This window comes from Natator depressus, chromosome 10 (assembly GCF_965152275.1).
Source record: "Natator depressus isolate rNatDep1 chromosome 10, rNatDep2.hap1, whole genome shotgun sequence".
NCBI lineage: Eukaryota > Metazoa > Chordata > Testudines > Cheloniidae > Natator > Natator depressus.
Window position 1 is genome coordinate 50,304,099 of NC_134243.1, and position 15,768 is coordinate 50,319,866.

A 15,768-nucleotide genomic window follows, 5' to 3' on the forward strand; every position below is an offset into this window, starting at 1 on the left:
CTCTGTCATTTACATGGCTTCTGTATCAAAGTCACCTACAATTAAAACATCTGACTGATTTATCATGCTTTGAGGATTTTTGTCCTGAGCTATAATATGAACATTAATTCCCTTTTCTGTCAGTATTTTCCTCCAATCAGTGTAATCTTAAATCTTTCAGGGAATGTGTGACTGTCTGAAATTTCTGTTGCATATTGACCTAAAGAGCTCCTTAAAGAAGAGGGGTGGGGGGACAGACCCAAGGGTAAAATGTTCAAAAATACCTAAGTGAGTTAGGAGCATGATCTCTGGTATAGTGGTATAGAGTAACTCCATTGGAATAAATTCAGATTTACATCAATATACCTCTGCGCCTGGCCTGAGGAAAGCAGGTGATCCTCTGCTGCAGTGCTTCCCATCCTACTTTGCCTCTTCTTATTTCTTTTATTTAGACATTTGCTGCTGTATGTTCTTCTGCTGCTTGATAGTCACAATTTCCTCTGTGTCAGCAGGTGTATGATGCTACAGTCATCTGACTTCTCTGACACTTCTTGGAACTCCAGGACTATATCCTACACATGGCTCCTCTCATCTGGAACCAGGCTCATACTCCCACTTCCTGTTGGCTGGTTCATCATGTCATTATGCATGCTAGAAGCATTGATGACACACTACCACTGGATGGCATCATAACACTATCGCCTGTCCTTTCTCAGAACAGAATTCTTCTAGCAGGTCATTATTTAAACATTCCTCTGACATGTATGATACCACATTAAAAGAGGAAGATTGTTGTTTCAGCAGAGATACAGTACCACAGAGAGTTACACAGGAATACTGTACCTGATTAGGTTTGTGCTCCACCTAGTCAAGTATCTTGCCTCTTGATACTGGCCAGTACCAGGTGCTTTGAAGGCAGGTGAAAGAAAACTTATACTAGACAATTTTATAGAAAAATTTGTCCACAGGAGAAGTATTTTTCTAACCTTCTGACATTTAGAGGTTGAGTTATGCCCCAATACACGAGGATTTATATCATACGATTATCCATACATAGAATTAATGTAAATGCGGGGGAGGGTTAGGTTCCAGGGAATTTTTTTTTGCCAGATAAAAGACATCATATACATATAGAGTATAATTTTTAAACAATTTAAAACAATGTAATACTGTACTCAGCAATGATGATTGTGAAGCTTGGTTGAGGTGGTGGAGTCAGAGGGTGAAAGAGGGTGGATCATCCGACTGCTCCTCTTGCTGTTCTTTCCAAAGTGCTGGGGGGTGCTCAACCCCCAGCTCTGCCCCAGGCCCACCCCCACTCCTCCCCTTCCCCCAAGATCCCGCCTCACTCCACCCCCACCTTGCCTCTTCCCAGCCCTGTTCCACCCCCTCCCGCCGAGCACACCGTGTCCTCGCTCCTCCCCCTCCCCACCAGCCTCCTGAAACAGCTGATTGCTGCAGGCAGGAGGCGCGTGGAGGGATGTGGGAGTTGCTGATCCGTGGGGCCACCGGCAGGTGGGAGGCGCTGGTGGGGATGGGGGTGGAGGGGAGCTGATGGGGGGCTGTCGGCCCAGCCTGGTTTCAAACCCCCACGGCCAAACAATGTTATAAGCAAACATTATGCAACTTTAAATGAGTCTAACAGATCAGCGACGTCACAACGAAACAATGTTAACCGGGATGACATTAAGTGAGGAGTTACTGTAAATATATAATTTATTGTTTAATCTTATTAAGTTCTTGGCCACAATAATATCTAGTGGCAGTGCATTCTACAGGTTAATTATGCCAGTGTATGTGTGTGTAATTTTACCAATTTAAATATGTTAACTTTCACTCTCATTGGATGTCCCCTGATTCTTTTATTATGAGAAAGGGTAAGTACAAGCACCCATTTTTTCTTCTCTGCACCATTCGTTATTTTGTATGTATTTATCATGTCCCCTCTTACTTATTTCCTCTCTAAAGTCTGAGTCTTTCAGTCTTTCCTCATACATAAATCTTTGCAAGCCTCTCATAGTTTTTGTCATCTCTCTCGGAACCCTTTTTATTTCTGCTATATCCTTTGAAGATATGGTGACTGAAACAAAACATATTATTCCAGGTGTGAGCAAACCATTGATTTGCATAATATTTTCAATATTTTCTATACTGTTCTTTACAAATCCTAATATCTTGGTTACCTTTGAACACTGCTGCACATTGAGTACAGGTCTTAATTAAGCTGTCTATAATGATCCACATGTCTTTGTCCTGCACTGTTATGGTTAATATAGAGCCTGCTAATGTGAAGGAGTAATTCAGATTAATCTTTTAGATGTGCATTATCCTGTGCATTGAATTTTATCTGCTTTGTGTTGCTTGTTCACCAACTGCATTAAGTCCCTCTAAAGTGCCTCACAGTCGTCACTGACCTAAATAAGTTTGTGTCATCTGCAAAATTTTTATTTCAGTGGGACTTAAGCACATGCTTAAAGTTATACATGCATAAGTACTGTCCTGAATAGGAATGCTTTCCAGAATTGGGGTCTTCTTGATGAAAGGGTCCATATCACATTACCTGTCCCCTGAGTAGCCAGAACCTCATGCAATATTTTTGCTTTTCTAGATTCTGGCTAGAGTAATATTGCAAGTAAAATATTTGAAACTCTGAAATATAAGTTAAAAATTCTTATAGTGTTATGCAGAAAGCAAGAGTCACAGTAGCGTGAAAGACCTGAATGAATTCAGATTTCAATGCCACCTGATATCCTGGAATAACAGAGGAGAAAGAAAGCCGGAGGTATAGTTTTGTATGTCAGTGAAAATGTATAGTGGAAGGAATTGCACTTGTCAGCGCAAGAGAGCCATAATGAATCAATTTGGGTTGAAATAACAGAAGGATTAGAGGACTTATAATGTTAGTGCACTATGCACCTTCTCTGCAGGACAGACAGTGGAATGAAATTTGATGATGAGATAAGGAAGGCATTAAAAGATAACAGGATTATGATTATTGGTGATGCCCTTCAAAATATGTATGATAGAGACAGAAAGGAAGAGCACAGTGAAGAAGGGCTGAGTAAATGTCCTGCTTTTCCTCTCTGAATTTGGTTCCACTTATGTGTGTGCACGCAGTATTCATGGAGAGAGATAAATTACACTAAGTGACTATCAAATTCCCTCCAGTGGGGAAGAGGAGGAGACTGCTCTGGTTGGAATTTAAAGGGTATCAGTATTACAGGGTAAAGTGCCTATCTTTCTTCAGTTCTAATCTCTAAAAGAGCTCCTAGCCTTTCCACAGTCTGGAAGAAAAGGAAGCAGAAGAGGGAGCTCCTGGCAAATTCGCTACTGCCACCCCCTTCTCGACATGCCCCATGTTTGTGAGACTAGTGACAAGCCAACATTATGCTAGTTCAGGAGCTCCACAGAATACACTGGGGATCAGTCTGGACCACTGTGTTCATGTTTTCCTCAGTCAATATCTGGTCAATAGATCCAGATATTCCCCTCAACATAAATAAATAGCTGCTTGTTATACACGTTTTATGTATGGGTAAATGGAGACGGTGAGTTGCCCAAAGCTACTTAGCAAGTCAGGGGTTGCCAGAAACAGAACACAAGCGTCTGGCCTCCCAATCTCACACTGTAACCTCTAGGCAATCCTATCTTTCATTCGGGTATGCTTTTGCATGTAAATATTTTGGGCCCGACTGGCTGCCTTTATGGTGTCTGCAGATTGTGGGTGGAATTCTGCATAATTGAAATGTCCACTTCGGTGGCTGATTGTTTCCAGTTGTGATTTTATAGGAGTTTCAAAAATCTTAATTGTTTCTTTGTCAGAAAAGACTGAGGGCCTGATTGTGCAATCTTTACTCATATGACTCATGAAATTAGTCACATGGAAGACAATAGTAAATCTGTTGTTTACATTGTAAGTTTATTTGGAGCAGGAACCTATCATCTATGTGTGTGTGTCTGTGGCAACAATAAAATAATGATATTAGGATCGAGCCCTGTAATCAGGTTGCCTAGGCAACCCCCCCACACACTCCCTTGTGCACCCAGCTGCAGCTCCTTATTGTTGGATGCTGCACCTCCAGCTATGGCATGTTTGAATCCTACCCCTTCCAGGGTAGCAGAGTCCAAAATAAAAGGATAACAGTAAACTTAAAATCAGGGTCGCCCGAGGATTAGTCAAGAGGACCTTGCCCTTCTACCCAGGGCTTGTAACTACGCAGTTAATCCTTTTAGTCAGTCTTCCTTGGCCTACACATGCCGTCCACGGGGAGGTTCATTCAGGTAGCATGTTGGCTCAGGCTCTTGTCTGGAACCAGGCTTCCCTCATCAAGGAAGAAGCAGAGCTCTGCTCTCCTTCCTGGTCGGCCCTGAACTGGACTAGGTCTCCTTCTTTTAACTCCTCTCTCCATGCCAGTCATTTGTTGCAGGTGTAGCAGGATGGGGCTGACTGAATCCACAAGCTCTCCTCTATGCTCTCAGTGCCAGCGTGGGATCTATCTACTCCATCCTGGACCCCTTATTCTCAATCTAGCACTTTCATTCCCTTTCTGTTATAGAAGCCAATCCAACCATTTAGGATGTAGGAAAAAATTTTCATGGTTATTAAATTCATCAGACTCAATTAAGGCTGAATATCAGGAGAGAGTTTCTAGCAGCACCATCTGTTAGACTGAGAAATGGTCTCCTAGGCAAAATGATGGAAGCCCCATCGTTTGGGACATGCAATAATGTAATGGACAGTGGACTGCAGGGAACAATCCCACTAGGGCAGAAGATGGGCAAATAGGGCTTTTCCATCATGTGTCTATGAAAATAAGAGCTGCCTGCTATGACAGTGCTTCAAACACTGTCACAGGAGTTTGCTCTAAAACAGAACCACAAATATTAAATGATTATCAGCTCTTTGGGACAGGGCCTATCCTTTTGTTCTGTATTTGTACAGTGCCTAGCACAATGGGTCCTGGGCCATGCCTGGGGCTCCTAGGTGTTACCGCAATACAAATAATAAATAATAACTCTCAGTGAAGGAGACACCACCAGCCACCATAACACTAACAGTAAAGGACAGAGTGGGACTGCCCAATTGAAAGCCAGCGTGAGTGAGTGCATTTTAGTATCTTCTGTAGATTATACAAATGTGTCACTAACTCCTTCTTCCAGATCATGAAAGAAGATGTGGGACAGGACCAGGACCAGCCCCGCTCCCTGTACTACCCACTAAGCCCCTCCCCACAATTTATCTTTGGCCTCTGCACCAGTAACTAATCCATGTGACTGTACTCCTACCTGAGCCAATTGGGACTAGTTCTGAGAGTGAGTTTTTGGGAGATAGTGTAACAAAGGCATCACTGAAGTCAAAACACATTGAGCCAAATTGGGCCAGTTAGCAATGAAACATGCTGGGGCTGATACCGAGCTGTATTCAGGTAGGGAGCTGCATTTCAGGCACAAGCTTCTCAGTGCACAGGGGCTTGCGCATAGCCTACACTGTCTTTAGGTGGTGCAGCCTGCTTCCCCCAAGTCCCCTCCAGGGGGAGGAGGGACAAGGTGGGAGCAATCCCTGCCCTCAGAGTATAGGGAGTGCTCTTCCGTCTTCCCCCGACACAAGTGCCAGCCTCAGTTGGACCCATTACATTTGCTGCTTTCATTTTGGCCACTGATTTAATTGTTCTATCAAAGACAGTGATCAATGTCATCTGGGAAGATTAACACTGCAGAAACCCAGTGCTGCTTACAGTTCCCCTATTCTCCAGGTGTCAAGTGGGTCATTTTTCTTTGAATAATTATCCTGTCATTTTTCTAGAACCAGAAGTCAGGCTTATGAGGCAAACATTGGAAGGCATCCCTTTCCTTTCCCCTTTTGAAAATTAATATGTTGTGCCTTCATTCTGGCTGGCCTTGATGGTGGATTCCAGGCTGCAGGTTCCCAGTGATGGAACGTCCACCTGCAGGGGAGGACACAAAGCAACTGGAGCTACTTAGGACAGCCCAAAGCGTGAGCAATACTGGGCAAGGAGGGTTTGGGCCAAAGCACCATGTCTCTTGGGCACTCTCCCCTAGCAAAGTTCCAAAAGACACCTGTCCTGAACTTAAAGCTGCACTCTACTAGCAGAGAGAACCTGTGGCGGGATGTCCATGATCCTTCTACCTGTCCTCATTCTGAATGACTCCCCTGGAACAGCTGCCCTGCCCCCCACAAGCTTGGGGGGGCACATTAGCCTCCACAGCACTCATGCTCCATTTTAGGATTTGGCAGCCTTTGCTAGACAGATGGATTTTAGTCATTCCTCCCATTATATTTACACCCAAGGGCCCTGGTCCAACTCCTCATAGAGCCAAAGAGTCTTACCAGTGACTCAGTGGGTTTTGGACAGGGCCCCAATCCTAATTTCTCAATATTTGTTTTGCTGAAATCCAATCCCCTGGTTCTGTTTTGTCCTGTGAACCCATTCACTCATTAACCCATTCCTGGCTATGCTGCCTCCTGTGAACCCATTCCTTGCTACACTGCTGCCTATTAACCCATTCCTGGCTATGCCACCTCCTCTGAACCATTCCTCACCACGCTGCCTCCAGGGAACCCCTTCCTCACTATTCTGCATTCATATTGTATTGTAGTTCATAGCCACTACTTCTAAGCTTCTCTATTACACTCACATACTCAGTGAGTTCCTCCCTCTTATCAGTTAGAAATAGTTCCAGTGGTTTCTCCTCTGTAAGGAAAAGAAAGCTAGAGGGTGACAGGGAACAAAGAAAAGTGGGAGTAAACAATAGTAAATGTGCTAAAATGCATGTCAGCTGCTATGTGGGGGAGTGAATTAAAACAAAAAAGACTTCAGCAGGAGCTACAAGTGCTCAGCATCTTGGAAAAGATGCTCAGCACCTTGCAGCATTGGGCCCAACAGAGTAATGGAAAAGTCTGGAATAGTTTCCAAGCAAATAATTCTCCATCGAGATGAATAAAAAGCAATTGCTCAGAGAAGGTCCATGCCCAGCCAGAGGGAATTTGTAACTGAGCTAACTTTCAGAGAGAAAAGGGTTGGGAGAGGCAACTGGCTAATAGAGGATTTTTTCATACAAGAGAGGTTATTAGACTCTGTATGGATGTTACCAATTTTGATATCATCGGCTGATGTTTACAGCCTTGTTCCCTACTAAGGGACAGTAAGGAAACAAGCCACTTCGAGACATAAACAAAACAATGCAGTGGAAGGAGAAACGTCTCTTTGAAGATGACTCTCCCTGTTAAATGCGGGTGCAGGGTTGAAAGGCTGCACCTTCCATATACCAATCAATGGAAAAAGCATAGAGCCAGGTCTTAGGGAGAGGGTGCAAGCAGCCTGGAGCATTCACACTCCTGGGTCTTGTACTTCCTGAGTCACAGTGGCCAATGTTACTGAGTAATGTGTGGTTAAGGATTAATGACAGACTGGAAACTCTTGGAACGATAAGCCTTCTAAACTGATGGAATTAATTTCAAAAGCCTTGGGGGTTAGTTGAACCTGTTAATGAGAATTAAAGACAGGTGGAGCTTTACTTTCCTGGAACAGCAGAAAGCACAATCTATTTTGTCTGCTCATGCTACCTGACATAAGAGCACCCAACCCAAGCTCTGGGCACCTTTGACAAGCTCTTAAAATTACTTTCATACATAAACAGACTCTGGCAATTACCCACAGATAATAACACTATCCTGGCAGCAACATGAATATAATAAAAATGGAATCAAACCACCACCAGAGTCCCTCTCTCACTATTCCCCGGTCTTTCAGCTCCAGTGGAAGATGTTTTCACAAAGTCCAGAGCATTAAGCACTGATGCATGTGTTTCTAAATTCCTAAGAATCTTTTGCTATCCTGTTTCTATCATTATTCAGAATACTAACATCCATCAAGTTTATTTACAAAGAAAATTTTCTACTCCTGTAGTTTAAAGATGAAGTGCAATTTGGTAATCCCCCATCTGGATTTCACAATTGCCAGAGTGGTGGTCATGTGCCTGTGATATGTAAAAAAGAAAGTGCTATGTGGAAATAGAAGAAGAGAGGAGAAATGAGAGAGACTGTATATAGTGTGAAAAGTTAAAAGCAGATTTCAGAAATGCACTAGATTAAAAAAATATATAATGCAGCCTCTCCTATCCTTTATTACCACCTTATTAATTGTGATTCTGAAATTTAAAAAACATAGATATGGATTCAACCCCCCGGTACTTTTAGGAAGTTGTCATTACTGAAAAGTAAGTTGTCATTAAAAATATTTCACTTACAAGTTTCAGAGTGATCTGATTTGGACCTCTCGGGGTTAATTACTTCATCACTGAAACTGTTCATGGGCAGAAGGAGGAACTGAAAATCTTTGATTGTACCATAGTCAGTCATTATACAAATGGTCTTCCCTTAGATTTGCATGATGAAAATGTCAATTGACATAGACTATGTCGTTGACATAGTCACCACACCAAGCTCAGGGACCCATGCTCCATTCTCCCCTTTCCTCCAGGACTCAGATTTATTAAACACTCTGTACATGATTCAAAGGTCTTAGTGGGCATAAGAAGACATAGACATCAAACATAAGAATGGCCATACTGGGTCAGACCAAAGGTCACTATCCTGTCTTCCGACAGTGGCCAATGCCAGGTGCTGCAGAGGGAGTGAACAGAACAGATAAGCAAGTGATATCTTGCTTTATTCAAGCATATGGGTGAATAAAGCAAGTAGATGACAAACCAAAGAGGGCAGATGACAAATGGGCTCTATTTTCTGTAGAACATTGGTACGGATTCCCCCCTCAAAGAGGGTATAAAACGAGGCAATGCCAAGCAACCTTCATTATTGTCTCATTGCACTGTTCAGTGGGTGAGGTGCAAGAAGAGAAGAAAAGACACTAGGCTTATATTTAGAAAATATGTTAAGAGAAGGTTGGGATAGTAGTAGGCACTAGAACTGAGGGGAGCAGTGAACTTTTGTGGTTCACAACCAGTCTGGTAAACTTGGGCCATTTTTAGGTAAGGTGGGACTGGATTTCAGGCAACTCACATTCTACTCAGTGGGCGAGGGATTTCCAGTGTCAACTGGTATCCACATGAGACTCAGCAGTTTCAGCCAAGTTCCCCTTTGGCTTCTCCAGCCAGCACCTTCAAAAGTCAAAGCAAAACTGCCAAAGTGGGAACCCTATACATGAAAAATGAATAAGGAGAGTTACTGAATACCCCATGAGCCAGCACTGCTGAGGCCTAGTACCCTAAATCTGTCACATAGTTACAATGAAAGAATTCACTCAATCTGTTCAAAGCACACTTCTTCGTTATGGCCTGCTCACATTTAATCACATCGCTTCCTTCAGAAGAAAATAACAAACTTTCTATTGAACCCCATAATTTCTGGTATCATTAGGCATTCAGGTTTATAATGTTAATAGTTATGCCAAGTGAGTCACCAAATCATCACCCTTTTCTCCCAGGAACATTGCACTTGGTCCTGAAGCCCAGGACTCAGCACAGAGAGATGTTCCTGCTGAGCTGCGCTCATGTGCTCTGTGGGTACCACACAGCACAGAACAAATGTGCATCATGCCTAGCACAGTGTTCTGGCTCCTATACGCAGGCCCCTCTGATCTGTGTTTGTACAATGGGGTGCCTGGTGCTGGCCTGTGACTGGAACTCCTAGGTGCTACTGCAGTACACATAATAAATCAAAATAAAATGTGTAAACATACAGACAATGGATCTGAGTCTCCTCTAACTTATGTAACTTTTACACCAGTACCAATCCATTGACTTCAGGGGAGTTACTGAAGCATGTGCCATCTGGAGACTGATATGTCTGATGAAATGGTGCCGAGGCCTTTTCCAAACTCCAGCCATACATTTCTTGGTAGCAGGGAGGCTATTAAATTAATAATTTTCTGTTAGTGGCTTTTTCTACTATGCTCTCTCTTTAAGTTATACCAATTTCAACTACCTTATTGAGATGTACACAAAACCTCTGAATTTTGCCCATTGAGGTGCCCAGTTATGTTTCCCTTTTACTCACAATGAGTAGCATCGTTCTGTACAAGAAGTCCCATTTGTTTCACTGGATCAGTTGCAGACTAAGGTGTTAATCAATGTTGGTAAAGGGAAGACAGAATAAAGCGCTGAGTGTGGTGTGAAATGAAACTGAAACCGGAGCTGTCTAACCTCATTGTGCCTGGTGCACCTTTTTAGTTGAGTTTTCTTGAGTGTACGCTGCCCACAGCAATGAGCACTGGGGTTTTTATGAAGAGCACTGTTCTTTGAGTATGCATTGTATTCTCATTTCCTGTAACATTCTACAGTGAACTTGTCTAGCGTTTACCATCATGCCCCTGGTTGAGATGAGTACATCTTGTACATATAGCGGTTGCATGCTTCTTGCCAGCAGCATTTCCCTATCCTTTGGCATTACAGAATGAGCACTTACTAAAAGTGTGCTGATAAAATATTCACTAGGAAATATATAAAATAATGAACAATATTTTGAAATTGTCATCAACAAATGCACCCCAACTCGAAACCCAGCCTTTTGAGAATTTCAGCCTCTTATTTGCTGCTTTAGAAGTTTACTCATTAGTTACTCTCATTTCTTTAGAGCCAGTCAGAGGATTGAGTTAGTGGAATAGGTCTGGCATTAATATCCTTGTCTTTCTGGGCCACATTATGTTTTTCAGGAGCTACAAAGGGAATTTGCTTTTGGGTCTGATTCTGATCATTCTGATGTAGCCCACGAGTAACTCCCCTGAAGTCAATGGATTGGTACTGGTGTAAAAGTTACATAAGTTAGAGGAGACTCAGATCCATTGTCTGTATGTTTACACATTTTATTTTGATTTATTATGTGTACTGCAGTAGCACCTAGGAGTTCCAGTCACAGGCCAGCACCAGGCACCCCATTGTACAAACACAGATCAAAATGATAATCCCTGCCCCAAAGAGCTGAGAAGATAAGTAGTACCTGCAGTCCATCAGCTGACAGCTTTTTATTGTCCCTGTGAGCAAATGTCTTTCCCAGCTTGCCCTAAAACAAAGTCCATGCATGGTATAGAGTCAAAACTCCACATTTTTCCTCTGGCTTGACTTTATTAAGAAATTAGTAACACATAGTTCATCTCAACTATCTCCTTAGGTTTGGCTACTCCTAAGATTCTGATTTCAGGCCTGATCAGTTTATACTTTAAATCCTCTCTCCTCCAAGAGCCACTTCCTCCTCCCTTATATCCAGTGGGGTAATGAGTCACCTGCCTCAATGAGTCATCAGGATCCACTTAACCCTTTCCCCCGCAGAATGAACATCGGCTCAGAGGTTAGGTGGTTCAAGCAAACACTGCCATCTTGTCCAGTTTCAATTTTAAAGCCATGACTAATAAGAATACTTTACAAAAATGCATCCGGCCTTTAATAGTGCAGGGGGCTGGACTTGATGATCTCATGACATCCTTCCAGCCCTACATTTGTATGATTCTATGATTCCCCCCAACAAATTCTTGGCCCATCCAGCATATGCAACCCAAGTTAAATGAATGCAAGTATTTTGTTAGCAGCCACCTACTACATAAAACGATTTCAGATATTATTTTCCACTTCCTTAGTGCAATATGGCCAAGCTCAAACATTCAAAGGTCATGAATCAGATTTAGCTTTAAAAAATTATGAGATTAAAAAAAAAAAGAATGTTGGATTCTTTTTTTCCCTTCTGAACTTTTAGCCTTAACATTTTCAAGCTTTTCTCTACAATCATGGGGGATAGAAACAGGTTTTTAAATGAAAGCAAAAATTCTTACATCATCAGAGGACACACAAGAACTGGGGCTTTAAGAAAAATACCAAATATGGCAAGATTCATAATACAGTCACAAAAGCTAGCAACGGCTCTTATCATGGCCAGGTTGCGGTTCCAAGGTTCCACCTTCAGCCGGAGCCAAGTCAGGGAGAGCCATGAGGGCAGCTGTGGGGACCCTGGGTCCCTCCACCTGCCCTGGGGGATGGGGACACAAGCAGGGGGCTGCTTTCAGCCTCACCCCAGGTGGGCTCCCCAGTCTTGCTCTGGCTTCCAGCTTGGCGGGGCCTCGGGGAGGGAAGGGGCCTCAGGGGGGCAGGCCCCCCTAGCCCCCCCACTTTTGGGAAGGCTCCGATACCCTTGGTTTATGAGTTTACATATGGTAAATGGAGTCACTTTTGCGTTGCCAATATATACTGATGGGTTTAAAGATGAAAAAACAGTGGAAGCAGCCTCTTGCATCCCTGAGGTTGGAGTTAGGAAATCTAAAAGAATATCTACTTTTGTAGGCATTATGACAGGTGAATTGGTGGGAATACTGTTAGCATTAAAGTGTATAAGTGATGTACTAAACTGATGGCTAAACGGAGACTGTGAGATTAAGGGTCTGATATTGCAAGGTGCTGAGCTCTTGCAAAGTCCTTCATTGGGAGTTGAAGGGGCTCAGCACCTCACAGGGGGCTGTTAGCACTTAGAAACCCAGAATCCTGACTCTCTGTCCCTCAGCTCTAACCATTGCAAAACATCCTCTCTTCCCCATATCCCCTTCACCTTGGGGAAAATGTAGAGGGAGTGGAATTTCTGAATTACTAGCTAATCTGCTGCTGCAGAATCTAATCGAGTCATTATTACAAGTAATGCGACTTCTATGTTTGGGGCTTTGGCTTCTAATTAATCTCCATCTTCCGTCACACTGAGGAGGGGAAATGATGCATTGTCCGCTGAGGAGTAGAGTCAAGAACACTTCTCTGGTCTCTGCATGACAGATTTATTCTGCCTCCACCTAGGATCCTTAATCACCTCCATGGCTGCTGAGGCAGCCAATTTCTAAACTCTTTTTCAGTTTAAAAAGCCATTATAAGTACAGGAAGGAAAGTCAGCTGGGGTTATCATTTTTAATCAAGATTTTTAGAGCATTTTTTTCTTGCAAGGGATTTTTTCCCCTACCTAGTGTTGTTTTTAATTCTCTGAATATCCCCTTTACTCTTAAGCATTCTGTAGATGATGCTGACTGTGTATGTATCTCTTTATGATTAAATTCACGTATATATTTAAGACCCGGGCTTTGTTTAGTTTAATGATTCTTGTTGGATGAAAATTAACCTCTGACCTTTTGCTGTTTTCAGTTATGATTTATAGCCATCTGCAAGGCATAGTAGTGACTCATAACCTGAACTCTTCTGAGTCTTCTAGCTGTGAGTTTTGAGATTGTAAAATATATCTTCAAAAATATAAAAAATAGTTGTAGGCAAGCTTGAAAAAACATCAAGAAAGGGATGGGAGTTTGGCTCTGATATTTCTTTGAACAAATGTGGTCAATACATCAGACTGGCCAGAAATTATACAAGAACATGCTTTCTTGCAAGATTCCCAGTGCTTCTAGACTGGATGAGAATTGATGTATCTTTTCACGATATTTCTCCCTCCAGTCCCTGCTGAAATGAAGAAGTTCAGAGAGATGCAAACTTTTGCTTTTAGTTTTGGGCAAAGATTCCGATGGGTTGTTATGATGGACAAGCCCAAGGTACAAAGCTTAGATCTGGATTTTGAATCTCACAAAGTTTTGGGGGTGTTCAGATCTTTGCAAGATGCAGTCTTTATAGCTCTGATTGAAAAGACACATGCAGGAAAGAGGGCACATTTCCAAATAAGCTACAAATAGCAGCATAATTTATTTTTAGTTACTGTGATACGGTGTCTGCCCCACAGTGGTGGAGAAAGGGTTAAAAGCAGTCCTGGAGAGTCGGCACAGCAGACAGCCAATCAGAGAGGGGCTGCAATGAGCAGCCAATCAGGGCAGAGCAGGCCCATATATAAAGAGAGCTGCAGGGCAGAGGGGGCAGTTCCCTCTTGGGAGCCTAGGGAGAAAGGACTGGGTTCCTGAAGGGCTGAGGGAACTGCCAGGGGGCTGGGGGAGCAAGAGGGCACTTTAGTCTGACTGGCGGAAAGACTGAAGCCCTGATACAGAGGCAGAGAAGGTGCTAGGGCTATATGGAAGTGGCCAAGGGAAATGCATGGTGGGGGTTGAAGTAGGGGGTGGGGGTGGGTCTTCTTCTCCCCCCCTCCGCCCCCCACACTTGCCACTGAGAGGAGTGGCCAGTGAAGGGCTGCAGTTTGCCACTCTAGCAAGTAGCTAGAGCCTTGGGCTGCAGTTGGCCATGGAGGCGAGTGGCTTGACAGAGGACTGCTGTTCCCCAGGAAGCGAGGGAGAATGGAATGGGTCATGGCTGGAGGGCTGTGTCCTGAAGAGGATGTTGCGATCCTTGAGATGATGTGTGTCTAAAGCAGAAGTGATGGTGGTGAGACACTACCAGAGGCGGGTGCCCTGTGAAAAGACTGAGCTAATTCCCAGAATGACCAGCAGGAAGTGCTACAGTGGTGAGGTGGGACTGTTACAGTTACACATATCTGAGGCATTTAATTCTAAGTCCTAAACAAAAAGTATGAAAGTATTGCTCTGTCCTCAACATTCAGTGTGGTGATTTCAAAATAAATAACTACATTAACTTGAGTTCAAAGGGCTTTATCCTGCTTTTACTTACATCTCTGCAAATCAGGAATAACTTGAGCAAATGGAGTTTAACCAATGTAAAACTGATGTCTGATTAGAATCAGGCTGAGGATTTTTTAAAAATGGAAAAATACCATATTGAAATAATTTAGTGGCATCACTCAATTACTTCTGTCATGAGAGTTGTATATAGAAAGTAGGGCTGTCAATTAATTGTAGTTAACTCATGCGAGTAACTCAGAAACATTAATTGTAGTTTTAGTCGCATGGTTAAACAAGAGACTACCAATTGAAATTTATTAAATATTTTGGATGTTTTTCTACATTTTCATATATCTTGTATTCTGTATTGTAACTGAAATCAGTGTATATTTTGATTACACATTTGTACTGTAAAAATGATAAACAGAAAAAATAGTATGTTTCAGTTCACCTAACACAAGTACTGTAGTGCAGTCTTTGTCCTGAAAGTGCAACTTACAAATGTAGATTTCTTTTTGTTACAAAACTGCACTCAATTGCACTACAGTACTTGTGTTAGGTGAATTGAAACATACTATTTTGTCTTTTTACAGTGCAAACACTTGTAATCAAAAATATAAAGTGAGCGCTGCACACTATTCTGTGTTAATTGAAATCAATATAATTGAAAATATAGAAAGCATCCAAAAAATTTAAAAATTAATCATGTGGTTAAACAATAATAGAATACCATTTATTTAATCTCTTGACCACCCTAATAAAAAGGTGGGTGTGATGTGAATTGTGGAGCCCCAGTCAAAGACCAGGACCCCATTGTTTTAGGCACTGTACAAAGAACAAAAGCACTGACAGTCCTTGCTTCTAAAGAGCTTATAGGCTAAGAATAAGAGTTACAAGTTTCTACAGACAGGGAACACAAGTTCATATATGCCAGTAGTTCTTATTACAGCAGGGTCTGCAATATTGTTCATGAATTTGTATGTTCAATAAAGTTGTTGTTGCACTGCAGGTCCAGGATGGCTTCCTAGCTGAATAGCTCTAAATTGGTTCCTTAAAAACAGATATCAAAACAGTGCTATCCCTGTTTCTCTACCCAACCAGGGACACACAAGGCAAGATGGATACAAACTTTCAGCTGATCCACACAATCTGCGTCTCTCCCCTATTCTAATTTAAAACTGTCTGTGATGGAGGGATTGCGTCCCCACAAGCTTGGGGGAGAATTGGCATGGGGTGGCCAACTTCCACCATATGTTTCATGCTCCTGGGCTTAGGACTC